General features: G+C 37.7%; 1 long non-coding RNA gene across 1 annotated transcript; it reads left to right on the top strand.

Annotated features, from left to right (window-relative positions):
* Window positions 1-6,133: 6,133 nt before the first annotated feature.
* LOC110275315 (uncharacterized) lies at window positions 6,134-10,451 on the top strand. Its single transcript, XR_002367746.2, has 3 exons — window positions 6,134-7,131; window positions 7,216-7,367; window positions 10,248-10,451. It is a non-coding gene; the product is annotated as an uncharacterized LOC110275315 (long non-coding RNA).
* Window positions 10,452-11,145: the final 694 nt, after the last annotated feature.

Below are 11,145 nucleotides of genomic sequence, written 5' to 3'. Positions count from 1 at the left end.
TCAAGAGGAAGACGCCACCCTCACTAAGGTGGACTCATTCCTTAATCTCCTTGCTCTTATTTTTCTGTTTTTCGGTTTTTTGAGCTTCATGTTTGTCTATGTTTGTGTCTTTATTACATGACCATTAGTGTCTAGTGTCTATGTCTTAAGGTTATGAATAATTCCATGAATCCTTCACCTTTGTTAAATGAAAAATGTTTTTAATACAAAAGAACAAGAAGCACATGAGTTTCGAATTCATCCTTGAAATTAGTTTAATTATATTGATGTGGTGAGAATACTTTTTGTTTTCTGAATGAATGTTTAAATAGTGCATATTTTTGATCTTGTTGTTTATGAATGTTAAAATTGTTGGCTCTTGAAAGAATGACGAACAAGAGAACTGTTATTGATAATCTGAAAAATCATAAAATTGATTCTTGAAGTAAGAAAAAGTAGTGAATAACAAAAGCTTACGGAAAAAAATGGCAAAAAAATAAATAAATACAAAAGAAAAAGAAAAAGCAAGCAGAAAAAGCCAATAGCCCTTAAAACCAAAAGGCAAGGGTAAAAAGGATCCAAGGCTTTGAGCATCAATGGATAGGAGGGCCCAAGGAAATAAATCCAGGCTTAAGCGGCTAAATCAAGCTGTCCCTAACCATGTGCTTGTGGCATGCAGGTCCAAGTGAAAAGCTTGGAGACTGAGTGGTTAAAGTCATGATCCAAAGCAAAAGAGTGTGCTTAAGAACTCTGGACACCTCTAATTGGGGACTTTAGCAAAGCTAAGTCACAATCTAAAAAGGTTCACCTAGTTATGTGTCTGTGGCATCTATGTATCCAGTGGTAATACTGGAAAACAAAATGCTTTAGGGACACAGCCAAGACTCATAAAGTAGCTGTGTTCAAGAATCAACATACTAAACTAGGAGAACCAATAACACTATCTAAATTCTGAGTTCCTATAGATGCCAATCATTCTAAACTTCAAAGGATAAAGTGAGATGCCAAAACTGTTCAGAAGCAAAAAGCTACTAGTTCCGCTCATCTAATTAGAACTAAACTTCATTGATATTTTGGAATTTATAGTATATTCTCTTCTTTTTATCCTATTTGATTTTCAGTTGCTTGGGGACAAGCAACAATTTAAGTTTGGTGTTGTGATGAGCGGATAATTTATACGCTTTTTGGCATTATTTTTAGGTAGTTTTTAGTAGGTTCTAGATACTTCTTAGTATGTTTTTATTAGTTTTCATGCAAAATTTATATTTCTGGAATTTACTATGAGTTTGTGTGTTTTTCTATGATTTCAGGTATTTTCTGGCTGTAATTGAGGGATCTGAGCAAAAATCTGATTCAGGCTGAAAAAGGACTGCTGATGCTGTTGGATTCTGACTTCCCTGCACTCGAAATAGAATTTCGGAAGCTACAAGAGTTCAGTTGGTGCGCTCTTAATTGCGTTGGAAAGTAGACATCCAGGGCTTTCCAGTAATATATAATAGTCCATACTTTTCTCGAAGATAAATGACGTAAACTGGCGTTTAACGCCAGTTCTATGTTCCATTCTGGCGTTAAACGCTAGAAACAGGTTACAAGTTGGAGTTAAACGCCCAAAACAGGTTACAACCTGACGTTTAACTCCAGAAATAGCCCAGGCACGTGAAAAGCTCAAGTCTCAGCCCCAGCACACACCAAGTGGGCCCCAGAAGTGGATTTCTGCACTATCTATCTTAGTTTACTCATTTTCTGTAAACCTAGGTTACTAGTTTAGTATTTAAACAACTTTTAGAGATTTATTTTGCATCTGATGACATTTTTAGATCTGAACTTTGTACTCTTTGACGGCATGAGTCTCTAAACTCCATTGTTGGGGGTGAGGAGCTCTGCTGTGTCTCGATGGATTAATGCAATTATTTCTGTTTTCTATTCAAACACGCATGTTTCTATCTAAGATAATCATTTGCACTTCAATATGACGAATGTGATGATCCATGACACTCATCATCATTCTCAATCTATGAACACGTGCTTGACAACCACCTTCGTTCTATATTAGATTGAATGAGTATCTCTTGGATTCCTTAATCAAAATTTTCGTGGTATAAGCTAGAATTCGTTGGCAGCATTCTTGAGAATCCGGAAAGTCTAAATCTTGTCTGTGGTATTCCGAGTAGGATTAAGGGATTGAATGACTGTGACGAGCTTCAAACTCACAAGGGTTGGGCGTAGTGACAGACGCAAAAGGATCAATGGATCCTATTCCAGCATGAGTTAGAACCGACAGATGATTAGCCGTGCGGTGACAGCACACCTGGACCATTTTCACTGAGAGGACGGATGGTAGCCAATGACAACAGTGATCCACCAACACACAGCTTGCCATAGGAGGAACCTTGCGTGGATGAAGAAGAAGACATGAGGAAAGCAGAGATTCAGAAGACAAAGCATTTCCAAAACTCCAACATATTCTCCATTATTGGATAACAAGTATCATTTAATCCATGCTCTCTTGTTCATTTGCAAGTCAACTGATAATTATAATTAATATCCTGACTAAGAGTCACAAGATAACCATAGCTTGCTTCAAGCCAACAATCTCCATGGGATCGACCCTTACTCACGTAAGGTGTTACTTGGACGACCCAGTGGTACGAATTGTGAAAAGTGTGATTTACAATTTCATGCACCAGCCACCAGAAAGGATCATTTTCCTTTACCATTCATAGACCAGATGCTAGAAAGACTAGCAGGTCATGATTACTACTGCTTTTTGGATGGCTATTCAGGTTACAACCAGATTGCAGTAGATCTCCAGGATTAAGAGAAAACAGCATTCACATGTCCATCTGGAGTATTTGCATACAGAAGGATACCATTTGGCCTGTGCAATGCACTTGCAACTTTTCAGAGATGCATGCTCTCTATTTTCTCTGATATGGTGGAAAAATTTTTGGAAGTCTTTATGGATGACTTCTCAGTATTTGGAGACTCATTCAGCTCCTGTCTTGACCATCTGGCACTTGTTCTAAAAAGGTGCCAAGAGACTAACCTAGTTTTAAACTGGGAAAAATGTCACTTTATGGTGACTGAAGGAATCATCCTTGGGCACAAAATTTTGAACAAATGAATAGAGGTGGATCAAGCTAAGGTGGAGGTAATTGAAAAATTACCACCACCTACCAATGTTAAAGCAATCAGAAGCTTTTTGGGGCATGCAGGATTCTATAGGAGGTTTATAAAAGATTTTTCAAAAATTGCAAAACCTATGAGTAATCTGCTAGCTGTTGACACACCATTTATCTTTGATAAGGAATGTCTGCAGGCGTTTGAGACTCTGAAAGCTAAGCTGGTCACAACACCAGTCATCTCTACACCAGACTGGACATTACCATTTGAACTAATGTGTGATGCCAGTGACCATTCCATTGGTGCAGTGTTGGGATAAAGGCATGACAAGCTTCTGCACGTTATTTATTATGCCAGTCGTGTTTTAAATGACGCACAGAAGAACTACACGACCACAGAAAAAGAGTTACTTGCAGTGGTTTACGCCATTGACAAGTTCAGATCTTATTTAGTAGGATCAAAAGTGATTGTGTACACTGACCATGCTGCTCTTAAATATCTACTCACAAAGTAGGATTCAAAACTGAGACTCATAAGATGGGTGTTGCTTCTGCAAGAGTTTGATATAAAAATAAGAGACAGAAAAGGGACAGAGAACCAGGTAGCAGATCACCTGTCCCGAATAGAACTAGTAGAAGTGGCGTCCCTCCCTCTTACTGAGATCTCTGAAACTTTTCCGAATGAGCAACTCTTAGCTATCCAGGAAGTACCATGGTTTGCAGACATTGCAAACTACAAGGCTGTGAGATTCATACCCAAAGAGTATAGTAGGCAGCAATCAAAGAAAGTGATCTCGGATGTAAAGTACTATCTGTGGAATGAACCATATCTCTTCAAGAGATGTGCAGACGGAATAATCTGTAGATGTGTGCCTAAAGAAAAAGCGCAGCAGATCCTCTGGCATTGCCAAGGATCACAGTATGGAGGACATCTTGGAAGTGAGCAAACAGCCACAAGAGTCCTCCAATGTGGCTTCTACTGGCCTACTCTCTGTAAAGACTCCCGAGAGTTTGTACGTAATTGTGACAGTTGCCAAAGATCTGGCAATCTGCCTCACGGTTATGCCATGCCTCAACAAAGGATCTTGGAGATTGAGTTATTTGATGTATAGGGTATTGACTTCATGGGGCCTTTCCCACCATCATACTCAAACACTTATATTCTGGTGGTAGTGGATTATGTATCCAAATGGGTGGAAGCTATTGCAACACCCACTAATGATACTAAGACAGTGCTGAAATTTCTCCAGAAACATATCTTCAGCAGATTTGGTGCCCCTAGAGTACTAATCAGTGATGGGGGCGCTCATTTCTGGAATAAACAGCTTTACTCTGCTATGGTTCGATATGGAGTCAGCCACAGGGTGGCAACTCCATATCATCCACAGACAAATGAGAAAGCTAAAGTCTCTAATAGAGAACTTAAAAGAATCCTGGAACGGACTGTGATTAACCGTAGAAGGGATTGGGCAAGAAGCTTGGATGATGCTCTGTGGGCATACAGAACAGCATTCAAGACTCCTATAGGGACCTCTCCATACCAGCTTGTGTATGGAAAAGCCTGTCACTTGCCAGTGGAACTGGAACACAAGGCTTACTGGGCAACCAGATTCCTAAACCTTGATGCCAAGTTAGTTGGAGAAAAACGATTGCTCCAGTTAAATGAGCTAGAGGAATTCAGACTCAATGCTTTCGAATATGCAAAAGTTTACAAAGAGAAAGCAAAAAAGATGGCATGATAAGAAGCTGTCATCCAAAGTCTTTGAGCCAGGGCAGAAAGTTTTTCTATTCAACTCTAGGCTTAGGTTATTCCCTGGGAAATTAAAATCCCGGTGGAGAGGACCATATGTGATTACAAGTGTGTCACCATATGGATATGTAGAGCTTCATGATAGTGATTCTGACAAAAAGATCATTGTTAATGGGCAAAGAGTCAAGCATTATCTTGAACGCAATGTTGAGCAAGAATGCTCAAGACTAAGACTGGATTAAAGCTCAGTAATAGTCCAGCTAAAGACGATAAAGAAGCGCTTATTGGGAGGCAACCCAATTTTATCTATCTATGTTAAAATTCCATTGTTATTTTGTGTTTTCTTTATGTTGATGATCATGTGAAGTCACAAAAAAAACTGCAAAAATTAAAGCAAAATAAAAAACAACATTAAATATAGCACACCCTGGAGGATAAGCAAACGCCAGTAAGAAGCATCAGATTGGCGTTTAACGCCAGAAAGGAGCATCAAGCTGGCGTTAAATGCCAGAAACAGGCTGTAAGCTGGCGTTTAACGCCAGAAACAAGCAGCAGTCAGGCGTTAAATGCCAGGATTGCACTAAGAGGGCGTTCTACACGCCTAAATGGTGCAGGGATGAGAAATCCTTGACACCTCAGGATCTGTGGACCTCACAGGATCCCCACCTACCTCACCAATCAAATTCAAACCATTCCCCTCCCAAACCCACCCATTCACACACCTCTGTCTCCTTCAATTGATTAGAATTTTTATATGATTTTTATTGATTATTTGATATAATTGAAATTATAATTTTGGTAATTGAAAAATAAGAAAGAATTGTATAATTTAATTTAAAAAATTCTATTTTGAATGAGTTATGTTATTAATTTGAACTCTTAGGAATTAATTTACTAGAAATGATTAGATTAATTTTTCTAAATACTTTAAGTTTAAGAAAATTAATATTTATGCACAATTTTTATTATAATTAGTTATTTTATAAATTGAAATTAAAGTCTAGTGATAGAAAAATAATGAGAAGTTATATCATTTAATTTGAACGGTTAGTATTGAGTTTGAACTATATTTTATAATTATATGATTAATATGTTTATTTTATAATTTAAATTAGAAATAATTGATTGAATTTAACAATATGTTAATAAATAATGTTCTTAAATATTTTTAATAGAGTATATTTGATTCTAAAATTACTCTACCCTTCAATTTCATCAAAATATCTATTCATATCTATCCATATTACTTTATAAAATCCCTAATTTCTAACCCTAATTCCCAAATCAAACTCAGAAACCCTAATTTCCCAAATTGGAAACCCTAAATTTGCAATCAGAAATCCTAACCCTCCCCCACTCTCCTCAGCGCCATCACCCTCATCACAAGCGTACAGACTCACCCTCTCTCCCTCAGCTTCACCGGCGCACACACATACACTCAGGACACCACACTCATTCAGCCCACACCCCTTCTGTCACACACCCACGCCTAGTGAACGGAGCTGCACCACGCCCAGCCCGCCTCGCCATCGCCGCCATCATTATCGCCGACAAAAAGGACGCCGTCGTCAGCCCCGCGAGATGCCATCCGCGTCACTGCCGTCAAAGCTCCGCGACGCTGCCGCCATTTCGCGAGGAAAGGATGTTCGCAGAGGGAGAGACGAGCACAAACCAGATCAGGGGAGAAGCCGCCGTCGCCCTCACTGCGCCGCCGTCGTCTTCGTCACAGAGCCAGCCACCACCACTTATAGCAAATTCAGAGAGATGGAACTCGGGAAGAGAGGAGACAGAGAGCTCGCAGGCTGAGCTGGGGTTCAACCACCGTGCCCAGCCGTGCTCGCGTCGTCGGTGCCGTTTTCGTCGAAACTGCTGCCGTGTTTGAGGGGCTATGCTTGGCCGCCGTTGTACTGCCCTGCTTCACCGTGGCTGAGCTCCGCTACTCCCTGCTCTTTGGGCTTGTGATGCTGATGCGGGAATTACTACAGGAAGAGAAGAACACGAAGAGGAGAAACTGGGATCGTTGTTGTCGCCATCGCTGCTGAAGACCAGCCACCGCGCCGAGCTTTTACCGTCACCATTCTGCCCGGTGTCGCCAGCACTGAAGTCGGCCGCTACCACCGTCGAGCCTTGTTGGAACTGGTGTTGCTTTTGGAGGTTTGGAAGGGAGGCTTGCTCGGATTTGCTTCTGCTCTTGGTTCTCGCAGCTGCCGGAGCCTTTGCCACCATCAGAGCTGCCATTGAAGCTATTGATTTGGTTCAAATTCCTCCATTTTTGAGACCGTGAGCTTCGATCCTTGCTTTGCTTCTATCCTATTCCTATGTCTTTCACCTGTTCTAACTAAGGAAACCTATATTTTTGTTCAGTGCTGCATCTCTATTTTCCCTGTTTACTGCTACAACTATCATAGGGGATACTGTTGATGTCATCAGGAAACTGTTAGAGCTGCTGTTGTTGCTGATGCGAGTTTGAACGAAGTTGGAGCCACGTTTAATTTTGTGGATTTCGACTAACTGAGGTAGGGGATTTAACGTTTTTAATTTAGAATGCCTACAAAGTTATTGGATAAGTGCAAATGGTTAATAATAGTTAAGAATTTCTTAATTGACAAGAATGACTTGAAATGTGTTTGAGAATGGTTAGCTATTGTGATTTTACTGAGTTATGATTCGAATTAAATGTGGTTGTGAACGGTGATTAAACTGATGATATTGATTTTGATTTGAGGCTGTAACTATTACCGATTTTCTAATTGTTTGGAATTACTGAGAATCCTGCTATTTGATTATGTTGAGCTGGTTGCCATTGGTTGGTTTGCTTGATGATTGCAAACTGACTGAAATTCTGGTCTTTGACGGATTTATATTGAATTGAATGATGTGCTGGTTATTTGATATAGTGTAACGGTAGTGGATTTGTTGGAAATTCTGATCTTATGTAATATTGCTGAATTGGTTGAAATCTGGTTCTGAATTGTAATTTGAATTACTTTTTTTTGTGATGAGTTGGCTGAGGCTTTGATCTTGAGTGAGTTATTTTGAATTGTTTGATATTGAATTGAAATTTTAGTATATTGGAATGGCTGTGAAATGGACTTGTGATGGGTTGAAATTAGTTGAAATGGGGCTGTGATTGTGACTGGTTCTGTTGCTGTGAGTTATTGATTAATTGGTAAGATTAATTCTGGCTAAGTTGTGGCTGTATTCTGGTTATTAAGAATAAGTGCTTGTTGTTTTTAGTTATCTGATGTAACGGAACGGCTGTGATACTGACAACGATTGATTGGAATTGGCTTTGATGGTTGCTAAAGTTGATTTATAATTAATTAGAATTAAGTTTGAGAACGGTTGAAAGATTGAAGTTTGACTACCAAATCATTCTCTTCAAATTTGAATTTTAAAACTAAATAGTAACTTTGCTAAAGAGTAAATGACATTAAAATAATTAGAATTATGAAAGGCTGATTTTTGGGATTACTAGTTGATTGAGTTTAATTTTGAAAGGATTCCATGATATGTGAAAAGTAAATATGAATTGATGAAATTGGAGTTGGATTGATGGATTAGTTGGAATTGTGGAGTATGATTGATTTGTTAAATATTATGAATTGTGAATGTCTGATTGATTGAGAATTATCTGTTTGAAGATTGTTGGGAAAAGGACTGGTGATTTGTGGAGAAAGAGGAAACCCGTAAGGGTGGCTAAGTTCAAGTTTTAGGGGAGGTGCTGCCGAAATTTTCTAAACTCTAAAGTTTTATTTGAAAAGTTATTTTAGAAGATTTGAACTTGGAAAATTATATTATTTGAGTTTTATTTAGGTAAGAAAAGAATTACATTATTTTGAATTTGAATTACCAAGAAAAGGTTTAGGTTCAAGTTTGAAATATTTATAAACGAAGTTATGTTTTGAGATTTATTCAATATGAAGAGAGGTATGCTTGGGGTTTGCAATAAAGGATTACTTTTTAGAAGTTTAATGAATATATAATATTTAAATTTGAATGATAAAGAGAAATGGTTTTTGAGTCTTTGGGAAGTTAGTAAACTTGAAAAAGAGTTTTATTTGGTTACTTTTGGTAAGAGGGTGATGTTTTGAAAAGTATTTAGCGAATTTAAAATAAATGATTTTCTTGAGTCTTTTGAAAGAAAATTAAACTAGAAAATAGTTTTAAAATTGGTTCGAGTTAAGAGGTTGCAAAAGTGGAAGTCGTGAAGTTTGTATAGTATGATTGAACAAAGAAAAAGGGAGATATTGTATAAGAATATGTAACTGGAGATGAATAATGAGAATGATAATTTATGATGATAATTACATTGATTCTTTTGAGTAAAGGTATTCAGTTTATGAAATTGTTGGCAAGGACGTGGTTTTGTCCCGTTTGCGTATTTATGATTATAAAAGAGAATAAAAAGCAGAGGACCTGTTGAAAGGTCATTTGTTGCTTGAGGCAACCCAAGAGATGTGTTTATTCATTTGTTGCATTATGGCAACTCCTGAGATGTTTATGTGATGATCTGCTGCGTGAAGGTAGTCAGATAGATGGTGGTACGACCACTAAGAGCGCTTCCTTGGCATACTTAGCTATAATGCTATTCTGTAAGTCAGAGGACTCTTACAGAGGTATCGAGAAAACACAACTAGCATATACTCCTGTAAGTCAAAGGACTCTTACAGTGAGAGTGCGTGTGTGCTCCTGTAAGTCAAAGGACTCTTACAGTGAGTGTGTTGGGCAGATATAAGTTAACTAGCTCCGCCATGCAAGTCAAAGGACTCTTGCAGTGGTTTGCCTCACAAGTCAAAGGACTCTTGCGAGGGGCATTGCCAACAGGGAAGCCTTACCTGGTCAGAGGACTCCGGGTAACGTCGGAAGCGGGTATGTAACCGACAAATGAGCTCATTACCTGCACTAGGGCTAGACATGCATCATCCTTGTTTGTGCATTTACATTCGATTGGGTTGCATATCTTGTTCCCTTGTGACTGTACTATTTGTCTTGGTGACTTGTTTGTGTGTTTGATTGAATATTTTTGTTGAAGCTGTGATCTTAGTAAAGTATTGAGGAGTGACATCCGTGAATTTTGGTTCGGCTATATTACTTATGTTGCTGATTTATTTAGTTGTTGCAGTGATTGAGCAATGCTGTTTGTGGCTGATAAATTGTTAATGTGACCAATTATATTTTAGAATTTGTTTTGAGTTTATAATTTTGAAAGAGGTAATTAACTAGCTAAAGTAAAACCAAAAGTAGTATTTTCAAAGAGTCTTGATAAAAATATAGTTTTCTTGAGTATGTTAATTATTTGCATATTAATCATTACTTTTACGGCATTCTCATTCCCTACTGAGAACGTGTGGTTTGTTCTCACCCCAAAATCTTCCACCCTTTCAATGATACAGGTTCGAAGACACAGTGTGAAGCTGGGGCGATTGTTAGACCTTATTTATGAGTTAAGTTTTTGAATTGAGTTGCTTTCATAGAATTCCCTCGCCCTTGTTACTTTAGTTTTTATTTTACACAGAGGGATATGATTTGTATCTAAGTTTTATTTGAAATCTTTTGTATGACAGATATTATTATTAGTAATTATGTGATTATTATTATTTGGTGATGTTTGCTATATGATTTGATAAATAAAAACAAAATTTTCTGGTATTTTTACTAAAACTGGATCGCGATATCGAACTAGAGGCTCAATAGTAAATAGTTAATAAAGGAAAGTAGGTTGGTAACGCCTTACTTTCGATACGATCATGACGTTCTAGAAGTTGGGTCGTTACAGTGCATGCCTTCATTAAAAATGCACGTGGACTCACATTTTGGGGGCTTTTTGGCCCATTTTTGAAAGCTTTGGAGTATATTTGAAGGGGGAAGCTACTATATATCATATCATACATTACCATACTTGAGAGAGGAGTTTTTAGGAGTAGTTTTAGGGTAGTTTAGTTTTAAGTTTTCTTTCTTAGGGTTTTAATTAGGGTTTCAATGTAGCATTTTATACTTCAATTTTGTCTTTGGATTTTGCTATTTCATTGTAAGTATTTCTTTAATTCCTCTTTTATTAGACTACTCTTTCTACACTTTCTTCTACTTTAATTTCTCTTGCCAATTTATATAGTTTTGCAATTTTGGATTTCTAGTTGTTGAATTTGGTGTTTGATGCTTATTTTATGTTTGTTTGAGTTGCCTTTTATTGATTTTGATCATTTATGGTTCATAGCTTTCATCAATTTACCAATTTTGCCATGTTTTATGTTTATGCCCTCTATGTTTGATGAAATGCCAATTTTGATTATG

The sequence above is a fragment of the Arachis duranensis genome, chromosome 9, assembly GCF_000817695.3.
Source record: "Arachis duranensis cultivar V14167 chromosome 9, aradu.V14167.gnm2.J7QH, whole genome shotgun sequence".
Taxonomy (NCBI): Eukaryota; Viridiplantae; Streptophyta; class Magnoliopsida; order Fabales; family Fabaceae; genus Arachis; species Arachis duranensis.
Note: the sequence above shows the minus strand (reverse complement) of the source record. Positions and strands in the feature narration are given on the sequence as shown.